The sequence below is a fragment of the Falco peregrinus genome, chromosome 1, assembly GCF_023634155.1.
Source record: "Falco peregrinus isolate bFalPer1 chromosome 1, bFalPer1.pri, whole genome shotgun sequence".
Classification (NCBI taxonomy): Eukaryota; Metazoa; Chordata; class Aves; order Falconiformes; family Falconidae; genus Falco; species Falco peregrinus.
In genome coordinates this window covers 82,171,249-82,188,891 of record NC_073721.1, presented here as the reverse complement: position 1 = coordinate 82,188,891, position 17,643 = coordinate 82,171,249, and the positions used below count along the sequence as shown (strand labels likewise).

General features: G+C 42.9%; 1 protein-coding gene across 7 annotated transcripts in view; it reads right to left on the bottom strand.

Annotated features, from left to right (window-relative positions):
* The window catches only part of PRR5L (proline rich 5 like), a 44,588-nt gene extending 39,217 nt beyond the window's left edge, over positions 1–5,371 (bottom strand). The window contains exons 1-3 of one of the 7 annotated variants that reach the window (XM_055790080.1): positions 5,143–5,371; positions 3,652–3,721; positions 2,975–3,043 (exon numbers count right to left, since the gene is read on the bottom strand). The gene's annotated coding sequence lies outside the window, so the exon portion shown is untranslated. Of the gene's footprint in view, positions 1–2,895; positions 3,044–3,651; positions 3,722–4,931; positions 5,068–5,142 lie in introns of those variants that run through there. The other 6 variants (XM_055790076.1, XM_027795858.2, XM_055790094.1 and 3 more) reach the window with 6 other exon arrangements.
* Between the last annotated feature and the right edge of the window lie 12,272 nt (positions 5,372–17,643).

The following is a 17,643-nucleotide window of genomic DNA, read 5'->3' as shown; positions in this document are numbered from 1 at the left end:
CACCCATCTCCACAAATGAGACCCCAGCATCCCTGCCTTCCTTCCCCATCTTTTGCATATTCCCTCTTCAAATTGGACCCACATCATGCCTTTATTCACAACACATCTCAAAAATTCACAAACAGATCTAATCTGGCTTTGACAAAAGAGCTATGTAACATTTGAAAAGAAACTCAGTGGTTTCTACTAGTTATGCTTTGAGTTCCTGAGGTTAAAGCAAACCTGAAACTCAAAGCGAAACTCTGCTTACAGCAAGAGGAAATATATGAGGAGGGGGAAAAACCTTTGCTTATATCCCAACATGGTCTGAGAAGCTTCTCTGTAATTCAGAAACCACTGTAACCCATTTGGAGTTGATGGCCAGTTAGAAGTAGGACTGCTGCTTCATGTCTATATGCAGTACAGTTCCTCATTAAAAAGAATGTAAGAAATCAGTAATGGCAGTGAACCAGTTCAATATAAACTAAAGCAATCAGGTCACAGTAAAGAGCATACAGAAAAATAAGTATTTTGTAATATAGGAGTAGCATCTAAGACAACAAAGTTATTTTGTTCTCTACCACTGGTTTTCTATGTTATTTCAAAAACATTACTTAATTCTTTGGGCTCACATAATTCAAAAAATGGAGAAAATTGTCATAGCTATTAAAAGGCACCACATGTTTGCAAAAAGCTCTGAAATTCTTGGATGGAGAATAGAGAACACCTCATTAGAATCACTTAGCAGATCAGTATGAATTCAGCTAGAGACAAATTTGATTTAGATGCACTAACAACTGATGTAATCTGATTGAAACGAATTGTGTTCCCTGTATGAGCAAATACCACACCAAAAACCTGCCTATGAAAGGCAAGAAACAAAAGCATAGCAGAGTTTCAGAATCATAAAACTGATGGACTGGACTGGGACTGAAAAAATACGCTTACCGCTTTGGTTAGGTAAGAACCCCATCCAATAGAGAGAAGGAAGGGATAAGAGAGGGGAAATTGGAGATACATCACCATCTTCTGATTAACTGAAAGCATTGGGGTTTTTTAGGCATTTCATAAAGTTGTATCCATGACAGTTACAGTAACCATCCTTTCAAAATGAAGTCAGTGCAGTGCTGTCCTAATCCACGGCAGCTAGTGCAGATTTTTTAAGCAGCAGCTTATCTGCATCCCTCTTTCGAGTTTCACCCATCAAGACATAGCTCACTTCAGACAGCAGAGTTAAAATCACCATTGCTCTGCCTCCAATTCTATAGCAAGGCTTTACTCAAGCTGTTACACTCTAAAAAGCATAACTGATTTAATAGCAAAGTAGTACTTCAAGGAGCTCAGGCCCCCGATTTAGTGGCCTATGTTATTCCCAGGCCTACCAGTCTTAAACTCTGTTGATTTCCAGAATGACTTTTAATCAGCACAGACATATGGAAACAAGCCATAGCATGAAAACAAGGAAAGAAAAAAAAAAAAATTACACAGACATAAGTAGTTATTTCCTTCCACTGTCAGGAACAGCATTCAATAGATGCACTAGTAAGTGCGTCCCTACTGGAGCAAAACAGGCCACACTTGAATGATACAAGTATGAGTAAGCTATCAAACTTTTTGCTGTAGAAAAGGCCTTTGGATTGAACTGACTTGTTTTTCAAACCTAGAAACTAACATAGCAGCTTCAACCTGTTTCAAATGACTCCCGAGTAGCATCTGCTGCAAAATTCAGGAAATACATGTATTAACTCATTCAAAACAAATACAGAGTACATTGAGCAGTCTGCAGCGATCACAGCAGTTTTGCTTAGCAAAAAGGAATAAAAGTCATAGCTGCTCAACAAGTAAACTGTTCATACTCTGTAGTTAACATGAGCAGCAGAACTAAAACAGCCCTGCTCACCCACATCATGCTCTCTTCTGAATTTCATTGTGCAGGAAGGGATAATCCCCACCAAGAGCCCTTCTTTCAAGCATGGGCTCTAAAAACACTTTCACAAAGCTCAGAGAAACTTTGTCCTTTTAGACCTTTCCTTCCTTGGTCAAATGTGGTGAAATTCATGAACTAATTCATAGTTACAAGAGGGGAACAGGTAAAGGAGAGCTACAGGGATGCTTTCTTAAAGATGCCAGGCAGAGGTGGGGCAGAGGTTGAGAGAGCACAGCTTCAGAAGAAAAAAAGTCCTATCACTCTAAATGTTAAAAATGTTTAATTTTCTAGAAATGTTGATCAGAAAGCATGCAGGATACACTTCATCAAAATCAGACAGAACATCAGCAACTGCAATTATTTTAGAAACTATCTCTGCTGCAGCTAGAATGACAATCTATTATCTTTGTGCTTTCTTGCACTTCATACTTACTCCTTTTTGCTTGTTTTTTCTTTTCACATTCCTATTGTTGTTATTAAAAACATAAGTATGCCCCACATTTTTAACCCTGGGGCTACAAAACATAGCAGTTAAGTAGCCTGCTTATACATCACAGCCTACCCTCACCCAGCTCTAGTATAAGCAGGGTTTTTTGCTAAAATCTTAAGCACAATCTTCCATCCTCAGAGTTGCTCATAGCCCCATCTCCTGTAGTAAGAACAGGTTGTTATGCCCTACTAAATAAGCCCTGGCACGCAGAACATACTTAGTGTACATTTATGCTTCAATTCAGATCAGCAGAAACAATGAGTACAAAAGGCCATACATTGCGGTGGGGAAAAAACCCAGAAATACTACAGGCACCTAGAAAACTCACATGAAAACTGAACTCATTGAAAATGAGTTACAAAAAGGATACAATTCTAGTACTCATTTGACTGCTACTTCTAATCCCTTGCTGATACATTCAGGTCCCATTCCTCTACTCTTTCCCTAAGAATGGAAGCTACATCGATTTATTTCTCATATAAAAGGTTAAATGTCTCACCTATTCTGTGTCTTTGGTTTCTGGAAATTTAAGGAATTGAAATTCTTCCATAAGGGATTGAGGAGTCAGTAAACACTACCTGCGTTCCAGTCGAACTTTGGAAGTCTTATCAAGAGTCTCCGCTGACATCAGACAGCCCATAAACATGCTGCATAAAAATAATTACAAAGAATTTTATCTTGAAGGCTGAAGAAAAATGCAAAACTGTCACCTTAACTCTGCTGTAAAACTGCCAAAAGGAAATACTGCTATTAAACTGACATAGCAAAAAAGACTCTCATATGCCCTTGAACTTCCCTACCCACCCTTGGCACTGCCAGCTTCCAGGTACCATCCATGCAGAATCCAGTGAAATGCACCATAGCTGACTTGCCAGCTAGTTCAGTCAGATATCCAGGACATCCCCACATAGACAACCACAGCACAATCTACTTCTGGAAAAGCTTTTTCCTAGCTTCACCAAAAAGCAGCTGTTTCTCAGCCCAAGTCCAAGAATTTTCCTCCTCAGATATGCCATAGAAGTCCATGGCACTAAAATATTATCAAGAATGCTGTAAGTTGCCTATGAACTGTGTATCAAGAGCGTACATTGCCTTACATAAATGTGAAATTTTCATTTACTTGGGATGGGAATTCTGCTTTTGCTTGTGGTTTGGAACACAAGAGAATCATATTTTCTTTTCAGTTCAGTACTTTGGTAGCACTTTTAAGTTCATTAATATCTTACATGTTACAACTAAAAGAAAAGTTGCAAACCTTCTGGGGGAATCTATCAGCACTCTGCACCCTATGTGACAGGTCAAGCAATCACAATGGTCTCTCTTGGCTGTAAAAAATATAAATAGCTTTAATAGGAGAAATTTAATCTACACAGCAAAACCAGAATGCAAGTGCTTTTTAATCACGTTTCTCTACTCACCTACACAGAAATGCCATTAGATTTGGGCTGCTACCACAGATCACACTCTCAGTCCTAATGTCCTTCTCATGGCTGTGAAATAGCTTGCATAACTTATTGCACTTATATTCAGCTACAGGTCATTTTTTTCTTGGCAAAACGTTAACACAGTTCTTCACAGGGGTCAGAAGACAGGATTTTACCCCTAGCTAGTTTCAGGGAAGTCTGCAAAGCACGTCTTGACTCCGCTGATCTATCTATACCATCAGGGACCACTGCACAGCTGGAGCATGGCATCTGTTTTAGAAAAAGCTACATTGCCTAGTCATCAGCTTCTCTGTCTTATGCATGCTGCCTCATTATGAAATAAGATCTACAGGTATATACATTAAATATACATGCACATACAGCGCTATAAGCAAGATGTCAACAGCTCTTGCACACTGACCCAGTGAGTTCTGCATAACTGAAACCTTTCATACCACAAAAATTGCAGCATTGCCTATAAATACGCTCAGCACTTGTTGCTGACAAACAAAAAATCTCTCTAGTCAAGACAGCCCACCTACATGAACAAATCATCATATGACTGGAAAAGGCAGGGGAAAAAAAATAGCTGTGTTTTGGACTATGTTTTTCAGCATAGACAGCTAGGAGCTGTGTTGACTGGGGTCACTGCTGGACGTGCCGCTGTGGCTGGTGTCCCGCAGAGAAGAAGGTGGTAGGGTACGGGTTTAGAGTTGAAGGAACCGAAAAGTAGATTATGTCCACGAAAATGGAAAGCACTGTAACTGCTCCTTGGGGAGAGAGGTTCTGAGCACTTGTCGGGGAAACACGGGTGGCATCGCCACGAGGTAGAGGCCCGAGGGAGACAGAAAGGGATGGAGCTACACTTCAATTTTTAAACAGGCAGCCTGCTACTCACAACTTTTGTCTCCTCTTGCAGTGGCTACGTGCTAATTCAATTTATTTAGAGAAAGAAGGGAGAAAAGCCTGTTTCCCTTCACCCCCGGTTTCGGAATTATTGCGTTGCCTGGGGGGAAGGGTTAGACCGAGACATTTAGTTTGGAAATGACTCACTCGGCAACGCTACGGAGCCGGAGGGTCTATTTTTAATATTTTTAAATGGAGAACTTACCCAGGTTTTATGTCTGCGCTTTGCTTCGGCGGCACCGCCGGGCGCGGGGGGCCGCCGCAGCCGCTGCCTTCCGCAAGCATCCCCTCCGCGCCGCCCGCCCGCCGCCAGCACCGCCGCCGGCCCCGCTGCCCGTGCGGGCAGAGCCGGGGCGCCCGCACCCCCCGCGGCCGCGCAGCCCCGGCCCGCGCCCGGCAGCGCCTCCCGCACTCACCCCGCCGGGCCGCAGAGCGGGCGCTGCGCGGGGCGCGCCGCTCCGCCGCCGACCGACGGATGTGCCGCCTCTTCGCCACGATCTGGCGAAACTTGCCACCAACCGGCCGGAGTTTTACACTGCCTGGCGGCCGGCCAGCACTTGGGGTGGTGTTTCTTCAGCAATCTGCCTCTTGCTGGCTCCTCCCAGCAGAGACAAAAGCAGCCGGGCCGGGCTGAGCCGCGCCGGGGGGAGCAGGGGCAACTCCCCCGGCCTCCCGCCCCACCCCGCCCGGGGGAAGCTCGCCTCGCCTCGGCCCGTCCCGGCAGAGCGAGGAAGTTTAAACGCTGACCTTTGGCGAGAGCAGGGGAAAGGGGAGGATGGGGGGGCTCCGGAGGCCCTTGGCGGGGTGGGGCGGCCGGCCCGGGCCCCGCCGGGCGCCCCCCAGCCGCTGCCGGGCGTCCCGTCGACTCGGCTGAGAGATGCCGGAGCTGCCGCCGGCCCCTGGCAGGCCCGGCCCGGGGCACCGGGCTGCGGACCAAGGGTCGTTACGGCCCGCCGAACGTGCGGCGCGAGGACAGGGCTCGGTTTACTCCGATGCCACGGTTCCGGGGCCAGCCGCCGCCCCGCGCAGTGAGCTCTGCCCAGCTCCCGCGGTCTGCGGCAGGTACCGGGCAGGAAACTGCTGAAAAAAACCCCACGTGTAATTCAGGGTCCTTCGGGAGATGACAAAGCCGCAATTAGTTGCAATTAGCGAGCAATCGCATGGAACGTGTAACTCGTATAGCGATGACTTTGGGAGAGCTGCTCGTTAATTTAAAGCGCTGAGATTAAGTGTTCAAAGGAGACCGAGCAAGTTTGTAAAATTGTATCGTTTTCTCTTAACCGCTTGAAGAGGCTTTTGTGAATTAGTTTACGCACCGTAATGCTGGTGCTTGACCACCCAAGGCACTGCTGCTTAAGATAATTTAAATCGCGGCTTTACACCGAGTTGCATCTGGTCTTAAAATGAGAAAAGCCGACGCTACTCTGGAACTGGTGTGTTAACCCATCAGCCCATGCAGGGATCCTTAAACACTTTCAAGTTGTTCTCTAAATATCTATAGTGAGCTTAGATGAGAACACTTGTCATACCTGTTTTTGTAGGAGAGGTATTCTCATGTCTCTTTTCCTACTTTTCTGTCTCTAGATGTGTAAAAGAAAGATTCACTGAGGTACTGTGAACCTTACCTGCTGCCCGTTGCTACTACTAGTTATACAAATAGGATTTACTATTATGAGCACGAAATCAGTACCTGGGGCCTGCAGACAGGACTTTGCTGCAAACTGTATGAAGAAATAAAAAAACATGTTTCCTGTCCCAAATTGTGGCATGCGATACCTATCCAGCACATAAAATTTTAGTGCATCTGTTGATCTGCTAATAAAAATGCATATTTTCATTTATCCTTGCACCTGCTTTTCAAACCAACAGTTACTACTTTTTCAGAGACAGCATTGCTGAAGTGGAGTTTGAGTGGTGATCTCAACCTGTAGCTCATGACACAGCTGGGAAATGACCACCACTATGGATAGACTGACTGCAGAAGCAAGGATGTGATTTATCACAGTTGAACTGTTCTTTGTGGGTCAGCAAAGATCCTAAGGAATTTGCTGGTGAAGAGAATGATGACCTGACACAGGTGGTCATGTGGCATGCTCCATCTGAGAGAAATTCTTAGGTTTTCTAAAAAAAGCCAGCACACAAGCTGACATCTTTCCCCAAATTTTAACTCAGGCGGTTATGAATCAAAACTTGACAACACATTTCAGGTGTGGGAGAAATACCTGCACATGCAGAGTTGTGGAACTCTAGATTTGTGAGGGGGAAGCTGCTCACCATAACTGTGTGGGTTTAGCTTCAGGACTACCAAGGGACATCATTGCCACAACACAGGCTTACTGTGATCATCCTGATGTATGGCTGGGCTCCTGCTTGTGGGAGAAAAGGGAGGAAAGAGCTGAAGAGGCCCCTGCCACCTCACCGGGAATAAGTGAGAGATCCTCTGATTTCCCCATCAGGAAGAAGTGAGCCTTCTGTGGAAAGGGAAGAGTCCTAGTCACTGGGAGCGAAGGTCCCCAGTTATCTTATGCAGGAGCATAGGTAGTGGGAAGACTTTAATATACAGCAAGGGCAGACAAGACAATTAGAAACATTAGCCCAGCAGAGAAAGATAACTTAGTGAGATTCATTTTACCTAACTTTAGCTATCTGAAATTATGCAAAACACACCTCGCTTTCAAAGTTAGGTAAGGTAAATCCTGCCCTAAAGCTTACCTGAGTGGAATAGGGTAGCAGTGAAAGGGATCTGAAACGAGTGATGTTTACATTGAGAGGTGAGAAAAATGTCCTGTAATAGTTCTTTTTTCCCTTTTAGCTTTGATTAGAGCGAAAAGAGAAGAATATGGTTTCCAAAGAAAGCTCCTTGCCTGACACAGATAAGTGATAATTTACAGACATCTGCTCTCAGCATCAAAGCCAATACATGGTGCAAACAGACTGCCATGTGTTTTGTGTGAGAGGAATCGCCTCTTCTGTAACCTTGTTCAAGTCTACAGTATCATCTCAGAAAACCAAAAAGCAGGCAAACTGACAATATCAATGATGTTGCTACAGATATTTATGTAATGAATAGATCTATGAAAAACAGCTACAGCCATAATTTTGGTTTTGACACTGCCTCAACACCACACATCCTCGCTACAGCTCACTCCATAGCAAGACAGCCCAGAGCATACATGCGTTCTCACACAGCCTGGTATACAATAAGCCAAACCACAAGAGTTGTGACTAACAGATGTGACATTTCATTGGTTTGCTTTATAATGCACTTGTTGATGAGATGAATCCACAACATATCACCATTGCTTTGGCTGTATGATCCCACAGGTCTCCAGCATCGTGTGTTTCCCAGAATTCAGTTCTGGGCAAAGACCCACAGTGTGGTCTGTGAAGAGGGCAATGAGGAGAGCCATCATTTTTGATGAACATTCCTAATTCTGGTACTAATTTTTAAAGATCTGAGGGTTGCAGCTGAACCAGGTTAAGAGTCACCATCCTTCAGTTTATTCTTATCCTATCCACCAAAGATCTCTTTCTCTTTCCATCTGCTGGGAGAGCTTGTATTTGCTCCAGCTGTCCAATGAAAGAGAAAGTGGGAACACAAGCAAGCAAGAAAAAATCTACTTCAACTGAAGTGGATGATTTTGACAGCAAAGTATTAGGAGTAGCTGCACTTGAAATTACCTTGCAGATTCTAGCGAGGAGCGTGAGGCAGATGGCTGGGGATCAGCCGGGAGGAGCAACCTCCTATTCCAGCTTGACAGTCAGGACAAGTCCAGCAGTCCTCAGTGACATTGTGCAAATTATTCAGCAATGCAGTTCATCTCTCTCTTGGGGCTCTAGTGAGAAATTTCCATGTTATCAGTGATGCTATAAAGCTTTAACAACTCCTGCAAAGGGAACAACAACAAAAAAAAGTATTTTTTCTTTAGTTGTCTTTTAATATTCATTTTTATGGTTTCAAGCTTGGGGAGGGAAAGGGAGGGAAGTACCTCCAAGCTGTGAGGTTGAGGGTACATTATTCTATTAATTTTACAAGTTAAAGCTCTGGCACAAATGATATTCAGGACACAAAATGCAATTCCACAGGGAAAAATGCAGCTATACTGTGTCTGGTGAAAAATAATTCAAATCACAGCTATTCATTGGGAAAAAGGATTATCAGAAGTGGTAACAGTGAAAGAGACCTAAAATAGCAGGAGAGCAGACAGTTAGACGTGCCTGTAATTTGAGATGACAGAAGAGGAAAAAAACCCCCAGAAACAAGAAAACAATAGAATAGTAGAGTTCATAAACAGAAACTGTAACAAAGGCCACCGTTAGTAGTATTGTAGTGTAAACCCCCTGGAATACTGCATTCAGTGTTCATCATTTTCTCATCAAAAAGACATCAGCAAACATAAAGGAATTATTTTTAAAAAAAAGTAGAAGTGATGAGGATTGATTTAGAGATGCTGTCATATGAACTGAAAGAGCTAAATACAGCTGTGCATGGCATCTCAGACACAAAGCTACAAAAAGTAGGCACCATGGGAGAACAACTATTTAGCTTTGCAGAACTGACAGCATTATTGTTGTGAGGAAGGAGAAACTAGGGTGAAAGGAGGCAAAAAGTTTAAGATGAGTCCTGTTACAATGGCTTGGCTGTAAGATCCACTGCCTGGTGGAATAGTTGCTCCAGGAGACTTCTTCTTGCAGTATTTTAAATAAGCACAATGCTAGTGTTTATCCCTTGGCCTACCAAGCATGGTGGGCTAGCTGATCTTCTACAGAGGAATTTTCCATCTCTAGTTTCTGTGTTTCTAAAGCTTCCTCCTCTGTAGAGCACTGTTTGTCATGTCAGTGGCAAACCTCTGAGAAGACAAACTAGCTCACAAGGAGAGAAGATCTAAATGAAGAAAAGAACTAAAGCATGTTTATATATGATATTTTACGGTCACACCACAAATCATAGCCAGGCAAAGGCAGCGGCAGCTAGTGTTCCTTATATTGACCTCTGCTAGAAACCATAATATAAATTTCCAAAGTACACAAGCAAGCAGAGCAGACCCTTCTTTCCATCCTCGTGCTTTCATTCTTCCCATCCCACTCCTGACTTTATTTGTCTCTCCAGCATCGCCATCTGCTCCATCTCTCTCTTGTATTTCATCCCAAAGGTCGGTAAACCGAATGTTTGAATTCATTACTTGGAATCCTATACATCCATCCTAAATCCTCTCCAACCTACTTTCTATACCTTAGACACCAGAGTAGTAAGTCACATATTCTAAATACCATATTTCAGTCAACCCTCAGAGCAGTTCCCATCTTCTCTGATGCATCAGTCATTTTCACAGCATAGCTGTCCTTTTCCCTTTTGTTTTCCCTGATGGTCCTCTGTGTTTTCTTCTCTTCCTTAACTGCTTCATCATTGTACCCCCCTCAGCTTCCTAAGCGAGGGCTTTTTCTTTTGGGCACTTTCCTTCTCCTTCACGTGTCTGCAGGTAATTTCACATACACAAAAACAGTTTAACTGTCAGCATGGTTGTACTCTCCACTCCAGTTCTCTCTCTTCTTTTTCCAGTTTACTATATTATACTATATTGCCACACACACACACACATTTATTTGGTCTTTGGTTTTAACTGAAATCTTTCTTTCTCTAGGTTCTTATATTCAAGCCATGTCTAAATTTTGCAGATGCTTTCTGTGTATCTTCTTTCAAATAATGTCCTTACTTATCCACACAGCAATATATCTCAGGCTGACTTTTGTCACTTCATATCAAAATTACTGTGATATCTTTTCCTCCAGCTTTCAAAACTGTAATCTTCACTCATATCTATGCAGAGCAGTGCTACAAATACCATTGCCCTCACCTCTCATGTTGAAATCAATACCTTTTATTTTCCATCCCTCTCTTGGCCTGTCATTCCCTACTTATCACCACAGCTCTCAGCCTGTCTTTATGTTACTACAATTCCTTACACTACAGTTTCACTGAATTAGCTGTGACTGATTGCTGCTGAAAAAGGCTATCTCACTCTCACACTGGCTTTGGCCAGCACTGTCCCTCCCTTGTGCTAGCAAATATCTATGTGACTGCACAGCAAATTGGATCAGGAAGATGAATGGGGTTACAAAAATGACACTGCCCTCACTCCCCATGGGGAGCTTGACCTGACTGTTCTGTTGATGGTACTGGAAAAAGGCAATTGGACCCATTGTTGTGTGAAGTACACAGTGATATCAGCCTAAAAGCCCAGGAGAACCTCAGTGTGCGCCCTTAGTGTGAGGAAGGCCCCGAAAGCAGCACTGCAAGCTTCTTTGCCACATGTGCTGCCTTATTGTGAGCGTGCTCCATGGGGCTCTTTTTCAGGTCATTTAGGATCCATAGACTGTGCCAGTAAAGAAGTCACTGCAGGAGGTAATTCTGGCATGCTGATGAACGGCTCAGTTACCAGCTGCGAAGAGGTCTGATATTTCATGTATCAGCTGTCTGCTGGCAACAACTTTCGGTTATATTGTCTTTCAAAACTGCACACCCAAAAGAGTATGCGCGTGGTATAAGACATCTTTCTTACGGCAAAACAACTGAATCACTGTTAGATGACTCTTGTTGGTGAATGGATGCCAAATCACACTGTTCTAATTACAGGTTTCTAAAGTTCATCCCTGACTTGCTATGATTGATCTGTTGCTTTTCAGTCTGTCTTTTTTCACTTCCTACACCTCACTTTACTGACTGTGCTATGCTCTGCAGGACAGAAGCACTCCAAAGCAGTGAAAGCCACTACTGGCTGTAGATCTCTCTTAAGTGAGAGAAAAAGAGATTTTTGTCCTTAAAACACCTGAAGGCATTCAGCACCATCACTTTAATGTAGCTCTCAGAGCCAGCTGAAGTCAGTGAATCTGTGTGGACACAGCAGAAGGACATGTTCACCTCCTGGGGTGACTGGCACGAGAAACAGTTTAGTCAGGGGCCAAGAAATCATGTGTCATGCCAGAAGTGACCACAGTGGCTCTTCCTGTATTTATATTCAGAAAGAATGCAGGAGAGACGTGAACCTTCCCAGCCATCCCACAGTTGGTGGGACGATACGCAGACATGCCTTTTCCCCTCAGAGCAGGTTTCTGACTTGTTGTGTGGCATATGCTGCTGGTTTGGCACAGTTGCTGACAATTTAGCCTCATCTCCCAGGCATGACACTGCCTTCCTTGATAAAGAAAGGGACAACAGAATGCAGCTGGGTGCTATAGTCTGCATTTACAAGTTTACATCTTTGTGCTTAATCTGCTCTTGACTCCCACTGTAAATGCCAGGTAATTTCTCCCAGATGTAGCAGTGCTGAGGTTGGGCCAAACTGGGAGATGCCTTTAATAGCTAAAGGACCTTATTGTTGTCTGCCCAGGAATTGGGTTGTGCTGTGGAGGAGAAGGCTAGGGGATGTCAGTGGGGAGAAGAAAACCCTCAGCCATTCAGAGTTTATTTACATAGAGAAAGGGACTGGCATAATTAATGAGTTATAACTCTGTAACTATATTTGTCTTTCTTGACCAGTTAAACTCCTTAGAATCTTAGGATCACAGAATCATTTAGGTTGGAAATGACCTTTAAGATCATTGAGAACCAACAGGTAATGTAGCACTGCTAACTCCGCCACTAAACCCTGTCCCTAAGTGCCACATCTATGCATCTTTTAAATACCCAGGGGTGGCAACTCAACCCCTTCCCTGGGCAGTCTGTTCCAATGCTTGACAACCCTTCTGGTGAATAATTTTTTTCCTAACATCAGTTTAAACCTCCCCTGGTGCAACTTGAGGCTGTTTCCTCTTGTCCTATCATTTGTTACTTGGGAGAAGAGACCAACAACCACCTCATTACAATCTCCTTTCAGGTAGTTGTAGAGAGTGAAAAGGTCCCCCCTGAGCCTTCTTTTCTCCAAACTAAACAACCCCAGTTCACTCCGCCACTCCTCATAGGTCCTGTTCGCTAGATCCTTCACTAGCTTCGTTGCCCTTCTTTGGATGTGTTCCAGCACCTTAGCGCCTGTCTCATAGTGAGGGGCCCAAAACTGAACACAGGATTCAAGGTGCTTGAATAGATGTTTCCATGTGGCATAGAAGTGCCAGAGACTTCTGGCATAGAAGTGATGTGTATGGTGAGGCTATACTGTAAGATTTAACTAGAGACTGAGAAGGTTTGGTGGACAAATGCGGGCATTGGAAAGGTGGACTGCATTTGAATATACAGAGTAAGACTAAGATGCAAATACCCAGAATATGCACAGCTTATGGTAGTTATGTGGATGGTAAAGTAAAGAACAGCTTCATGGAATATTCCTCCATGCTATTAGATGACTCTGATCCCAAATTATCTATTATTATCAGGTAGAGCCTTTGTATCACAAAGGCACTATAAAGTGGGAGCAAGGATATAGGATGCAAAAAGTGCTACTTAAATCAAGGTGCAGTCTGTGTATCAATATTCTGCATAGTGTGAGTCTTTGCAAGCCAGTAGGGCCTGTGCACTTGTGATTCAGCTTGTTATTACCAGAATAAATGTATTTTACTAGCGAAACCCATATGCACGTGTTCATATTGTTTATGAGCAATACTGTATGGTGATCACATGGCTGTCTGTACAGACACACTCTCCTCCAGAGAGCTAACATGGGTGTTTAACACCAGCTGTGGAATATGTGTCTAGGGCTCTGTGTTTTTATGGAAGAGAATCATATCCTAACTGCGCCAATATGAAGCTGGGCAAATCAGTTTGACACATCTCCAGTTCTCAGAATTTTTCTGTCTATTAGGTTTCTGATTTATTTTCAAAAAATCTCCAGAGAGAATGTTCTTTATGTGGAACTTACCCTTCTGCGAGGCAAGACTGGAATTTCAGCCATCCATAAAGGAAATCCAAGCTTTTTTTTGTGTGTGTGTAGTGCCAACTCACAAAAACAGACACAGGGCCAACACTTGGGCTTTGCAAACAAAAGAATTCAACGACTAAAACATCCTGCCTCCTTTCTTTGCCTCCCTCTCTCTCTCCCTCCCTTCCCCACCATTTTCACACCTAAAATATGTGAAATCAAAATGGCAAACCCCTTCCAAATAAACCATAATTTACTCTGCAGTATTACCCACTGGACCCATACACACATGCCCTGGGCAGGCATCCTCTCTCACATCTTCCCTCTGTGACAGCAAGTGCATCTGCTAGGTCACGGAAAGGCACAGTCCTTAACGGTGGAAAAAAATAGCTTTAATGAGACCTCAGTGAAGCAGTGCCTGGGCTAGCATTGCACTACATCATGGGCCAGGAGCTCTACTGAGTGAGGCACATATACAAAGAGCAACAGACTCTGATGTTCACCTGCAGCTGGGGAACATCAGAGTCTTCCCTGCTCAGCTGGGAAACGTGCCTTATGAAGGGACTCTGCAATAGGCTGGACCTAGCACGTGGTGTTGCTCAGTGAAGGAGAGGTGATGTTCAGGCCTAGGCAGAGGATTTTGGAATTAAGAGGCAAATGCAGGTGCAGCTACATGTTGTCTGACAGATCCATTTTCACCATGAATGATCAACCTGTTTAAAAATGTAGTAGTTCCACCACTGAGAGACACTTGCTTAGTCTAATTGTACAGTTAGAAGCAACTGGAAATAGGGAACATGTCTGCATGAATCTCAGCTCAGGCAGGCTAGCAGGGACATTGGCTAGCCTGTGTTTGGTTACTAGACAATGATACATATTAATGGCCGGAATGGGTATCCTTAGCTCAGTCTTCTGTCTCCAACGGTTGCCAAAAGTAGATGCCTTGGGTTGATCCTAGTAGCAGGAAAAGCATATGGAAAGATGACTTCTCTCAGTCATCTCTACCAATATTTTTACCTGGTTTAGCTTAGTTAAAGCTAGCAAGAGGTGCTCCCTGCACTTCAATCACTCCCCTACAATTGCAGATAGATTTGAATTTATCTATGTTTTCCAGAGTCTGCAAAGGGCAGGTGTCTTGCTGGGGGAAACTCCATTTGGATGGCACATGTTCCTGTGAGGAGGCAAAGAGAAATAATGGGATTAACATGAGTTAAGCTATGTTGCTGCCAAGTATGTAGCCACAGCCTGAAATGCAAAGTCAATGAGGTCAGTTCTAAGAAGCCATAATCTGATTCCATATTCTGTGCTTCTTTACATGCAATGGTCATAAAATTAACAAAACAGAAAAAAAAAAAAAGTTTTCCTCTGTTTTAAATATGCATGTTTAAGAAATGAAACCTTCTGTCACCTCCATTACCCTTGAAAAAGACATTTTGCTGACATAAAGGTATTTTTTTCATCTGATGAAAGTTACAGCATGCAGCAGTGCTCAGGGAAATGACAGTCTGCATGAACGGGATGCAGACTGCCTGCATCTACCTTCTTGCATTAGCCTGGCAGCAGGGAAAAGAGGGCAGAAAGAACCAAGATTAGCAGTTGGCCAGGGAAGATGTGGATTCTTGTAGCTGCAATGCATTATTACCACTACAGTGAGCTTCCACTGTTTACTGGACACATACAGATTGGTATGCAAGGAGATGGGCTGTCTGAATGAAGAAACAGAAAAGGCCAGGGTCCAAGTCTGTCTGGCTGAACAATACAGTGAGGAGAATGCAAGCCTCCTCTTTAGCTGACTTCCCTCCAGGAAACCCAACTCGTAATAAAATCCTCCTGTATCCTGTGCTGTAGTCTGGGGGTGTTGACACAGTTCCAGCTAATCATGTAGATCATATTTGTAGAAGATGGCGAGTGCAGGCTGCTGGATGCAACCAACAAAGTATTCTGGATGAAACATCCCTGCTCTATATGGGAGGAGAGTTGGCCTTAGCATTTTAGAGAGGATCATCTGTTCAAGTTCCCTCAAATGTGACTGCCTCTTTAGTCAAGTTACTGGCCAAAGATAGACCTAAAAAATTCAAAACTCCTCTCATGCCTCCTCTTGAGAAATGGGAACGGTTGTCCAAACACAGTGATTCTCATGACTCCAACAGAAGATTTTTAGACTCTGAGGCTCCCACTTCAAGATTTTGGGGGTTTCAACTGCACAGTATTTGAAGCTTACCTATTTGGGTTAGTGAGTCTTCTGAAAAAGAAATTTCTCTGCAATGTATAAAATGTATAATGCATCAGTTTTTCAAACTGTGGCTTTAAGCTGACCAAGAGAAAGACAGAGTTGGGACAGGAAGTTTCTAACCAATAATCAGTATCCAAGTCCAGACCTGGGACATAAGAAATATGGTTCTTAAGCTTTTGTGATTAACAACCCAATTTTTTTAAATTATTATTATTTTTTTGGGGTGGTGGTGGAGGGGGGAGTGGGGAATCTCTGGAACACATTATATACTACTAGTGTTTTTCAATTAGGAGGTCACTACATGAAGCACCTGAAATCTAGTTCATAAAATGCTGTGATTTTAGAAAAATTAAATTACATGTTATAATCAGAGCCATTTTAGCTGGAGCACTGATATTGCTCACTGGCTTGCAACAGTCAGTCAGAAGTCAGCAAGTATTTCATTGCCTGCATTTTTACATTTTATGGACTGATAGCGGTTCACAGATTGGAACAGTTTTGGAGCTTCTGATAGCAGTCTTGAAAATCAAGGCAGTTAAGATCTCTGTGTGCTTTAGTGCTCTCAGTGTCACTTCAGAGAGAACTTTTTCAATATGCTGCATATTCATACCTGAAACTGGTTAGCTCATTATACTTGCCTTTTCAAAACAAAGGTAGAGCCTTTTTTTTTTGGCAAATAAATGAGATATTTTCACCTCTTTCAGCAGGATTTGGAAGTAGACTATTCCTATTTTTACATTTCCTGTTCCAGGAAGGAAAGAGGGGGGTTTAATTATATTTTTTTTCTACAGACTTTTCTAGTTGAATCAAATCTGAATGAGTGGTGATAATGAAAGAGTTATGCTTCCTGTTTGCTTCTGCTTAAGAAAAAAAATTCTGCTATGAATTGTTGAAAATGCAGCATATTTTTTCTGTAACAAATTAACATCCCATTTTCTCTAAATACTGTCCTTACATTAACCAGTATCTCAAATGCCTTTCCGTTTAGAAATGCAGACAGGAAAAATATCAAGGATGCTATGAGTACTCTTTTTTTTTTCTACTGTAGAAACCATTTTTTCCAGGACTTCTGCCTCAGTGTGCTGAATTAGAGCATTTCCAGACTACATTTCCCCATGAAATGTAGCTGGGAGAATTCTGAGTACTTAAAAATCACATTGAATCTTATCATAAAAGCAGAGGCAAATGCTAATCTGAATCCAATTTCAGTTGTGATATGCTGATTTTTACCTGGAACATGGTATTCTTTATGCAAACTCCCCTTTTTTCCCCTCTTCCTATAGTTATATTGTATTTATGTGTGCTGACTCAGTGAGTAGAAGCGGCTATATTTTCAGCAACAAATGAAGTGTTAACCAGTTATGTAAGTTGTGAAATATTTTAGAAGCTATAGCACAAAATAACATCTTTTCCTCACCATTATCAGTACATTTACGGCAATGACACGTCACTTGCAGTGGTACTGTGTAAGCACTAATTCACTAAGGATCATAGTCTATGAAGGAGCAAAAAATTCACTTGGTCCATTTCATATATGAAGAAGATGAAAGAAAAAATTAGGAGCCTGTTTTTCTGTAGGTCCTCTCAGCCCCTCTCAAAAATCAGGTAAGGTTACATCTGCATTGTAAGGTCAAAAAGACCAAGAATCTATACTGCAGATGCTTGACACAGATGCTGAGGATCTGAAATGCATGCTATTTATATTCCTTTTTTTTTTTTTTCAATTCAAACCACCTTTATTTGGGTTGCCTGGGCTGAATGCCTGTTGAAGTCTGAGCACATTAGGTGCACCTCTGGAGAACATTTTCCAGTTTAATCTAACTGAAGATAATCTA